This window comes from Aplidium turbinatum, chromosome 1 (assembly GCF_918807975.1).
Source record: "Aplidium turbinatum chromosome 1, kaAplTurb1.1, whole genome shotgun sequence".
NCBI lineage: Eukaryota > Metazoa > Chordata > Ascidiacea > Aplousobranchia > Polyclinidae > Aplidium > Aplidium turbinatum.
The window spans coordinates 10,300,360-10,311,936 of NC_137472.1; positions in this window are offsets into that span (position 1 = coordinate 10,300,360).

The window sequence follows — 11,577 nt, forward strand, 5'->3', positions numbered from 1 at the left end:
CACAACCCATCTCGTATTGCAGTTACGCCATCTAGTAAAAATCGATTGTTGGGCCAACACTGACAAGAGGTTAACCACATCATTGGCTATAATGTTGTGGTCAACGTTGTGCAAATGTTTTATGCACAATTTTGATTGATCTAACCAACGTTGGCATCTGACCAGCGTTGGCAAAATGTAGATGCTAACGTTGGTCAGATGAATCGAACTGGTGCATAAAACATTTGCGCGACGTTGGCATCAATATTTTTCAAACGTCTCTGAACCTAACCCTGCTGGTCATCACCAAAAGCATATTAATGGCTTATAGTTGGTGCGAAAGAGCATCACTAACACTGACAGCAATGCTTCCTTTGTGACAAAACAAAGTAACAACCAAGCCATATCTTTTTACATTTATTAACAACGAGAATTCATCGCACAGGAATAGCAGGCTTTCTCTTGTATCCTCTCCATCATTTTGAATTCCTGCCATAGAAAAAAATATTTCAATCAAGGTGGATGAAAGGCAACATGATTTTGAGCAATTGACTTCTAGGATAATGCGACGTTAATTGATAACACTGTGTCAGAAAAAATATGGCATGTCGGCAACTGAGGTATGAATATCCTATCCAGATGTAATTTTTTTCGATGATTCCAAATTTTAACAATTTTGCTCTGTCATGACAGGGTTTTGAGTTATTTGCATTGTTCTTTCCAAATTTAGCAAAATAGGCTATGAATCAGCAAATTTTGTTTAAAACCCCAAATCGCTGTGATAGCAGTCTAGTTGAGCACAGCGGGCATTAGCAATAGAGCATTCTCCTTGCTTTACAGGAGGCAAAGTTCTGGATTCTAAAGCTTCGCAATAAATAATGCAATGCGTAGCCTACTAACACTAAGTTCTTATTCACTTCCCAAGCGCCACATTGTGGACCGAGCAAAAAGAAGCTCTACGTGTTAAAAGTTCTGCCAGCAATTCCGCTTCCAAAATTTGTTTTTTCTCAAAAATGTGTTAACGCAACATAAAATACAAAAACATATCAGCTCATCAGACTATAGATCCGACAGTAGCCTACAAAACATAAAAATCACAGCAAATATTAAATATCGTTGTAGAGCTCGCGCCCTCTATGAGAAACGTTTGAAGCCCCCCTTGTGGGGAGCCCCCTTGTGGGGAGCCCCCCGGTTAAGAACCACTGCCCTAGCCCATGCAAAATCCAGCTGATATGGAATTTATCTATTCTTGAGTAATGGTCATACTATTTAGATTTGGCTAAATAAATATTGTGAGTTTATTTATTACCACATTGAGTGCAAATAATTTGAGAATGTTTTTGGCAAACAGTGAGTTTGCAAGCCTAACTTAGTACAGAATTGTCTGCATTTTCGGTCTTCGTGTCTTTCGTGTTGGTGCTCTCTACCACCATCCCCCCATGCACGCCTTGTAAATTGCGATAAATTTAGTTTTTTTGAATTTTCTGTCCGCCATGGAAGAAACCACTAGTAAGAATGTTTTATCTCAAACTTAATATTTTTTTTTACATTTCAACACGGAAAAAATTGCTAAATTAAAATCAGTTTGTCATACTTTGGAATACACTGTTTTTGTGTCATAAACGCCACTGAAGGCTGTTGTCCACTGATACCTGTTTGGTTACCTGTGGTGATAGGTGTTTGCCTAAGCTCAGACTCTTCTTCATTTTATCTTTGTTTTGTGAACCTATTTTTCAACTATGGCCATGTAGGCTACGACCTGGGTGACCTATGAATTTGCCTTTGTTGCACACTTTTGTTACTTACCCATCAAAAACAGCTTGTTAATCCAACATTGCTAGTGCTTTTCTAATAGTTTCAGTAGACAGGGTTTCTACAGGTGCTATTACTTTTTTTACGCTGCAAACCTTTGCTTGAGATCAATCATTGTTATATTCTCCTAAAGATCAAGAAAACCAGGGAAAAGTCAGTGTATATCAATAGCGCACTATATATCTTTAAAAATCGCAGATCGAAATTTGTTTTGGGGTCCCATGGACACTACGGTAGACAGAAGGTTAAACGTTACCACAAAACTGACACTACCATTTATTTAAAACAAACCAAGACAAATAGTTTAGACTACGCCGAAAAAAGTTTGTTTTTGAAAGAGAAAAAAAAAAAAAAATCAAGCTTTGTTGAAACAGAGCGATATAAAAACTTTTCTTTTAGGGTTCACTTCGTCATGGTTTGCTTATCTTCGTTTACCGCTTTCGAAGGATTTTTATTTAACCAAATATGTTTCAAATATCTCCTATGCCACGTTGTAGCTCGCAATTGGACGGCTGCATTTTAGATTTGAATGAAAGTTCGCTATTATGACCGGTGAAGAACGCATGGCTTACGGCATAAAGGCTTTATGCGACAGCAATCTGCCAAGAAAACATCACGATCTTCAAATGAGTCCCATCGACCAAAGAAACAGCCTCTCATCCAGCAAACAAGAACCCGTGTTTGTGACTTTATGTTTGTTGTGCGATAAAGGATGAACAAAGACGACAAAGGGTTTGCTTAGTTTCTAGGCTGTTGAGTGTAGCAAACAGCGATAAACACGTAGTTGACGATGAGTTGTGGCTTATTTCTGTTAATTTAATGTTAATGAATAATGAGACAATCCGGTTTTCACATTTTCATTTCTCAATACCATTCAGTCTAATCTTGTAAAGAATGAAAATGCAGAGTTTGTTGAGTTTCAACGGCCTTGCCCAGACACCAAATTGCACAGGTTTGGTTCACTGGTTTGGCATAATAAATCAATTATATGGTAGAAATTTAAATTTTTCTTGGAGTTGAAATGTGGCTAGACGTCAGATTATAGTCTGAACTTCTCAATCTGCTTGTCAATCCTCTTTTTCCTTAACCTGCTTTGTTTGTGACGTAGCCTACGCTTGCAGTTGTATTTTCGGTGGAAAATAAGAAAGGCTGAACCTTAGTTTTAATGATTGCAAAATATTGTGCATTAACCCATTTCGGAACTGGTACCTTAACAGTAAATGTTAACAAGTCACCAGATAAAGTTTAACTGTTTTTTGTTAGTATTTATCATATCAAAATGAATAACGGATTTTAAATCGGAAAATTTGACAAAATGATGCCATCTGCAGGCATGGCCACCGAGTCCATTAGGCGAACTAGGCACTCTGCAATGTAAGATGACTGATGACAGGCAGCACCTTGACTGGTTAACCGCAAGGTTGTTCGGTGCTGCCAGACCTTTCTATTGCCATATTTTGATTTGTATGTAATTGTGTTTCTTTATATCGAGTCGTATTAGAAAGGCAAATAAACAATATCTCTCTCTCTCCTAGGGCGCATCCTTCATTGCGGCGCAGAACGAGTTTTTAACTTATCATTTCTTGGATATTTATAAGTTATTTTTATTTAAATAATGATGATTTTGTGTTTCGAATATTGTCGCACAAACTGTATGGGGAAGTCGCGTTGGTGCTTTGAAACTATACAAATCATTTCTTCGAGAAACGACGTGGGTCCGACAAAGTAGAAGGAATTCCATGAGTTTGAAGGAGGAATTTTCGCTTTTATTTTACAGCTAAGTTATTTGTTTTCAATTACTGTAAAAGGAAATCCGTCTCGAAAATTTTGAAATTATGACAAAATATTAGTAGATCAATCGAACAGAAATATAGACAGCAATGAGTTGAAATTTAAACTATGACAGCAATAGTTAAATGATTCCCAAAATGTATGACACGCTTCTTTTTGGTGCAAGAATAACTTTTATTCTAGTAGACTATCTTAAAAATCAAAAATCAAGCAAAGCAGTGAAAAACCAGAGTATATCAGTATCGCCTCTGCTATTATGTCCTTAGAATTCGCAGAGCGAAATATGTTTTGAGCTCCATTGGACACTACACGGTAGACAGAAGGTTAAACGTCACCACATAACCGAAACTAGCATTTGTTTAAAACAAACTAAGACAAATAGTTTAGCGTACGCCGAAAGGATTTTGTTTTTAAAAGAGAACAAAAATTAAGCTATGTTACAACAGAGCGAGATAAAACTTTTCTTTTTTAGTTTACCTCGTCATTTTGGCCAGCTTCGTTTACCACTTTCAAAGGATAATTTTTTTTATCTAATCAAATATGTTTCAAATATCTCCTATGCCACGTTGTTGCTCGCAGATGGACGGTTGCATTTATGAAAGTTCGCAAATATGACCGGTGAAGAACGCATGGCTTACGACATAAACGCTTCATGCGACAGCAATCTGCCAAGAAAACATCGGGATCTATGAGTTTTATCGATCAAAGAAACAGCCTCTCTACAGCAAACAAGAATCCATGTTTGTGACTTTATGTATGTAACATGTAACCTGTTACATGTTTGTTGCGCAATAAAGGATAGACAAACACGATAAAGGGTTTACTTAGTTTCTAGGCATCTGAGTATAACAAGCGATACACAATAGCGAGTAAACAGGTATAAACACGTGGTTGGCCGTGAGGTTGTGGCTTATTTCTGTTATTTTGATGTTAATAAATAATGAGACTATCCGGTTTTCGTATCTCCATTCCTCAATACTATTCAGTCTAAAGTTGTAAAGAATGAAACGGCATAGTTTGTTGAGCTTCAACGACCTTGCACAGACACCAGATTCCACAGGTTTGGTTCATTGGTTTGGCATAATAAATCAATTATACGGTGGAAACTAAATTTTTCTTGCAGTTGAAATGTTGCCAGACGTCAGGTGATAGCTTGAACTTTACAGATTCCTCAAATTGCTTCGTTTGTGACGAGGTTGCGTATGCAGTTTTATTTTCGGTGGAAAATAAGGAAGGCTTTCATTTTAATGATAGCAACATATTGTGCATTAACCCTATCTGTAGCGACACGGGGTTTTATGAGCACGCCCCACTCTAGTAGTGAAATATTTCATAGAAGGAAATATGCTAAAATGTTAAATTTCTTGACTGATAGTGTTTATTCATTGCTAATTTTCCAAACCTACAGTGGTAATTTTTCTACTTTCCTGCCTTTCACAATAAGCATTTCGTCTCAGGTGGTTAGACATTTTCGTGCAATGCTAGTTATATACAGTATATGTTTTCATGTTAGTGCAATATAAATATTAGCGCAATTACTTTGAAATGTAAAAACGCCCAAAAATGCCTTATATTTATGAGTAAAAGTAATTTTTGTTTAATTTAACATTACCGTACTGTATGATATAATTCAAAAATTTCAATTTTGAAGCTATTTTCGGGAAATTAGAACAAAAACCTACTTTCTGACGTTTTTTCATCTCAAACACTTTATTTAAATAAATTTGTTGGGTAAAAACTTAATTTCTATCCGCACAATACACATGACTATTATCTTGTAAAATATTTTGGCTCTTTGATCTTCATAGCTCCCGTTATTAACGATCTGCGTACGAAAACAGCTCGAAGGCCTACTAAGATAGGGTTAATCTATTGCGGAAATAGTAACTGTAATCGTTAACAAGTCACCAGTTAAACTTTAACTGTTTTTTGTTAGTATTTATCATACGAAAATGAACAACGGATTTTAATTCGAAAAATTCGACAAAATAATGCCACCTGCAGGTAAGGCCGCCGAGTCCATTAGGCGAGCTATGCATTCCCCCAGGACGAATCCTTCATTGCGCGCAAAGCCTGTTTTTAATTTACAATTTTTTGGATATTTTGAAATAATATCATTTAAACAATGATGTTTTTGTGCTTCGAATATTGTCGCACAAACTGTTTGGAAAAATTGCGTTGGTGCTTTGAAACCATGCAGAAGACGGATAGTCTATTCGAAAAACGACGTGGGTCTGACAAAGTAGAAGGAATTCCATGAGTTTGAAGAAGGAATTTTCGTTCTTTATTTTATAACTAAGTTATGTTTTTACAATTGAAAGGAAACCCGTCTCGAGAAATTTGAAATTGTTACAAAAAATTACTAGATCAATCAAGCAGAAACATAGACAGCAATGAGTTGAATTTTGAACTATGGCAGCAACAGCTAAACGATTCCCAAAGTGTACGACAAGTGTAAGTAAGACAAAATGTTTGAAAACGTCAAATGTTTATTTTGTAAGGAAGAACATCTCAGCTATTGTTGTGCAACAAGAAGACAATTATAAAATTTTCTGCACCCTTACCAAGCTTCGGATTATCTAAACCAATCCCGAACCCTTGTCCAAAAATAGCCTACTTACTGGACAACCCTTTTTACGCTAGTGGCTGCGTTATCCATCATGTGTGACTATGCTTTCGCGCTCGACATGGCAGAATTGGTAACAAAACTCGCAATTAAACCAGTAGATCTTAAGTAGGCTACAAAAAATTATATTTTGATGGAAGCTTCATCCGCATTATGTATATATTGACCAGGATTTAATTTTGAATTGCTAGGCTGCTTATTAAGAATGTTATGGTTTATTAATTGTCGCTGTGCCACTGCTAAAGTCTTTTAGCAACATGGTTTATTTTAAATTTGGTATCACATCTAAGATATCAGCAAATTATCACCAAACTTGTCCTCACTGCTTTATGCAAAACAACACAATCTCAACCGTTACTAAAGTCTTTGATCCTACCTACATTCGATCTCAGACCTACCAGAACTAAAGACTAATGCAACAACCACTTGGTCACTGAACTGGTTGCTAGGCTTCTTAGTACTGTACAACAGTTTGATCAACAGCTATAGGAGTTACTCAAATAAAATCATAACTTTCATTGTTTACTTATCACAGTAAAGCGTTGAGCAATCAGCAATGGGGCGAAGAAGTTAAAGCTTGCCTTGGATGCAAAATAGCCTTGCGCCGACCCTGTCTGCACGACAGGTATGAACGGTTGTAACGCTCAATCTACAAAAAACTTTATCAAATTTTTATAATGAAGTTACAAAAATCGATGTAGCTAGATAGAGCTCAGTTCGCTGTTTTGCAACATCGCGCAAGGGAAATATTTAGGCTGCAATAACTTTATTAAAATATGTTATTGTAACATAGCCATATATTGTGGTCACGATGCACAGGCTGAAAACATAAAGAAGATGCAGGGAATCTTGTGCATTGTACAGCAAGCATAAAAAGTTGAACATAACCATTTCATCTTTCCGACAAGTTTGACTTTTGTAAGATATTTGATTTTGTCAAATCGTCATGGACGGACCACACTTTGGGATACTCTGTAGTACAAAGAACTAAAAACTGTTAAGTCGACATCAGTGAAAGCAAAAGATGATGTTCGTCTCATGGTTATTTCGCTGATAACATCAGAAGTCGTTTTAGTAATAATCTTTTGAATAGACCTTTCATTGGGGTTCTATGATTATTTTCAGAGTTCTTAAAGATCGTTGTCAGTAATACAGTTTTGGACACACACCGGCAAATATATCAAAGGAGGTTGTATTTAAGCTCATAATACGATGTAAACATGTGGGTGCAGACTAAATATTTGTAACTTTTCACATCTTCAGAGTCTAACATGTCCTTAATTGTTAACGTTATTGTGATGTTGTTTTGGATCAATTTATCTACATCATCCAAACAGGACAACGAACCAGCATCCTGGATAACGCTCAACTGCCCAGAATTCTTCAATAGCACAAAGCCATGGCCTCGGACTAAGACAAAGAGTAGTTCAAAGTTAGTAAGGTTGTGTCAAACCCAACGTAACGCAAATGGTATGTTTGGACCCCCGTTGTTTGCAACGCTTTATGATGTCACCAATCGCATACCAGTGTATACTGCAAACAAAGTAAACTATACATCTTGCGTCAAATCACATCCTCGTCCCAAAAACTCCTTATGGAACAGAGTTGCTTCCAGCCTGTGTGCTTCAACTGTGCCAACACAAAAACAATCAGTTGCTTCTAATATAAAATTTGTTAATAAAAATATGCTGAAGAAATGCAACATCAACCAAGCCATTAATGCAGATTACACAAACAACGGAATGAATCTGACCAGAGGACATTTGACACCAAGTGATATCAACAGCCAAGATCCGGAAAAACAGAAAGCGACATTTGCGTTGACCAATGCTGCGCCACAATACAGCCAGTTTAATCAGAACTCTTGGAACCAATATGAACTATGGCTCCAAGACCTTCTTAAATATAAGGTTGCCAATCAATCCGTTTACATTATCACTGGAACTGCCAACACTGACACAGATAAATTTATGAATAATGGATCGACTACTAAAAAGCGAGTTAGGATTCCAGGAATATTTTGGAAAGCTGTTTGTTACCCAGGCAACTCCACAACTACACCTTGGGGCTACGCTATTGTCCAAGATAACGTGAACTCGAAGACCACTGCAAGCAAAAGTAATTACATAACACTTCGCGCTTTTGCAGCAAAATATTTCGATGATCTTCCATTTGGTCCAGCTTGCATGAACGCTCCTATTCCAATCGAAAATAAATTTTCTGCATCATCGGAGAATTCGACGAACCCCTGGGAAGTCGATCCAACGTGTTCAGGGTATTCAGTGAGTACAGTGAGTGATGGGTATTCAGTGAGTACAGTGACTTAAGGATATTCAGTGAGTCAAGGCAATAAGTTACTTATTTTCTTTACCCAGTGTTTATTTTGCATTTCCCTGGTTTTGTTCATGTAATCTTGTTTGTTTTTGCTTCTGCACTCTCCATCGACGTAGTGCTTACGAATAAATTTATTTTATTCCATCTTTCAGCACCTGAGAGCAGTGCATTCGATAAAGTTAAACCATTTAAACCAACCTTCTCAATAATTAGAGATTTCTATGGAAAGAGAAACATTTTTTTTATATTTTATGTTTAAAAAAAATCTTCCATTTTGTAGTTTATTCCAGTGATTCTCAACCTTTTTTGGCCCATGGACCATATTTTTAAAAAATATGTCCGATGGACCACTTTGCTATGTTGACGCCTCATGAACGCCACTAGTCGAAACTGTATTACACATAGGTCAGAAAACTCAAGGGCGTGTTCAATCTTAGTCCTTAATAAAACATGAATGTACGGCCTGATTTGTCACATTTTTCAGAAGTTTCCAGATTTTGCTAACTTTTGGCAAATGGTTAAATAAATTTTTCTAAAAATTATATTTTGACGCCTTCTTTACTGTTTTCTCCAGATGACACCATAGGTTTTAACATCAGATGTTGAAAAATAAAGAAAATTTGATTTCGAAGATTTTAGTCAGACTGTTAATTTTTCAATAACAGTCTGATTCAGGGTTTTTCAACTTACTTTTTCTCATTTGCTACTGCTTCTTCAAGGCAACAAAATGCTTTTATATCATGAGGAGACAGCAAAAAGTAAAAAAAACTCTCAGAAAATATAGCTGTAATCTAGGAGTAGCTGTAATCAAAATCTGCAAAATGTGACAAATCACGCCGCATGATAAAATTATCTGTAAATAACTAATTAAGCAAACCCTCTTAATTTGCACACTCAACCTTAACTACTTGAATACACATAACTTTAATTTCAAATTTTATTCTAACAAAACATCATGCACGTATTGTTTCAATAGAATGGTAATGTCTCAGTCTTGCCTTCTTAGCAACAGCAGCTTCTAGCATTTTGTTAATTTAAAACCACTGCAGAATTCAGTACTTAATTTAGCGCCTGAAAAAATATAACATGTGGCGTTCATAAACTAATTTAATTAACATTCAGTGAAGCAGTGAATAGCTCACACCGACAGCTCACACTAGAAATCTCTGTGGGCCAACAGAATTCCAGGTAGACCACCAGTGGTCCAGCTGGACCACGTTGAGAATCACTGGTTTATTCTATTTGAGGGCTTTTCATGATGACGCACCTATAATAAGGCCATGACAACAAGTTACCGAATGTTTAAAAGCCAGTGTTGTACTGTTATGTCACTATGCAACGTGGCAAAGTTATAATGATGTAACAAAAGTAACGAAGTCAAGTTGTTGACTGCACAGTAGTCTGCTACATTGCACAGTTTTAAAACAGACTGTGCATGCCAATGTTAAGTATTGGAAGTTGTTCTGAAATTTTCGACAACAACAAAATACGAAAGACCTTTTTTTCCTTTCTTACATAAAATATATGTCATCCATTTTACATAAACTCCTGCCAAAGATTAATAAGTGTTTAATTCTATCAGAATTGATTGTTTAGCCTTTGTTTTGCTTTGGTAGGCCTATATTCATTTTGCTGCAGCATTGAAAGCTTTCTTACATACATGTCATACTGATAGTCTTGACAAGAAATGTAGAATTGTACAGAAGTAAGAAGCAGTCTTATAATTAGGTTACTTTACCAATGCATTGTGTTTGTTGAACATCTAGAAATTTTTCTGTACTTGAGAATGTAGTTTCGTTTTCATAATTAAATCAAATTTAATTGTTGAATTTGTCAATTTGTAGCTAAACTAACACTAATGCTTTTAATTCATTTTTCGCTTCTAGAATGGCTTTTTTAGCTGGCGTGTATCAAAAACTGCATTTTTGTGTGACATTGTAAGATTTATAACTCTTTTACGCCAAGCAATCGTCTTTTTGTGTTGTTAATTACAATTGGCTGTTGATTATGAAAATCTTTTGTGTTTTTCTTTGCAAAAGCATCTTCAGAAGCTTATTTCTGGCATTTTCGCGTAAGCGTAGGCCTACTTGTAAAGACTTGGAACCACTGACACAAACCGGATCGACGTAATTGACAGAATGAAGTTTTTTTGCTTGTTAATGTAACCTAAAGTGAAGAACGCATGGCTTAATAAGGCTTTATGTTCGCTAATTATTTTGTTTGCTAATATGACATATCTTCAGAGTCTAACATGTCGTTAATCGTTAACGTTATTGTGATGTTGTTTTTGATCAATTTATCCACATCATCCAAACATGACAACGAACCAGCATCCTGAACAACGCTCAACTGCCCAGAATTCTTCAATAGCAAAACGCCATGGCCTCGGACTAAGACAAATAGCAGTTCAAAGTTAGTAAGGTTGTGTCAAACCCAACGTAACGCAAGTGGTATGTTTGGACCCCCGTTGTTTGCAACAATTTATGACGTCACCAATTGCATACCAGTGTATACTGCAAACAAAGTAAACTATACATCTTGCGTCAAACCACTTGGTGTTCCAAAAAACCCAAGACCCTTATGGAATAGAGTTGCTTCCAGCCTGTGTGCTTCAACTGTTCCAACACAAAAACAAACAGTTGCTTCTAATATGACACGTTTTAATAAAACAATGCTAGTGAAATGCAACATCAACCAAGCCATTAATGCAGATTACACAAACAACGGAATGGATCTGGACAAAGGACTTTTGACACCAAGTGGTATCAACAGCCAAGATCCGGAAAAACAGAACGCAACATTTACGTTGACCAATGCTGCGCCACAATATGAAAAGTTTAATCAGTTCTCTTGGAACCAATATGAACTATGGCTCCAAGACCTTCTTAAATATAAGGTTGCCAATCAATCCGTTTACATTATCACTGGAACTGCCAACATTGACACAGATAAATTTATGAATGATGGATCGACTACTAAAAAGCGAGTTAGGATTCCAGGAATATTTTGGAAAGCTGTTTGTTACCCAGGCAACT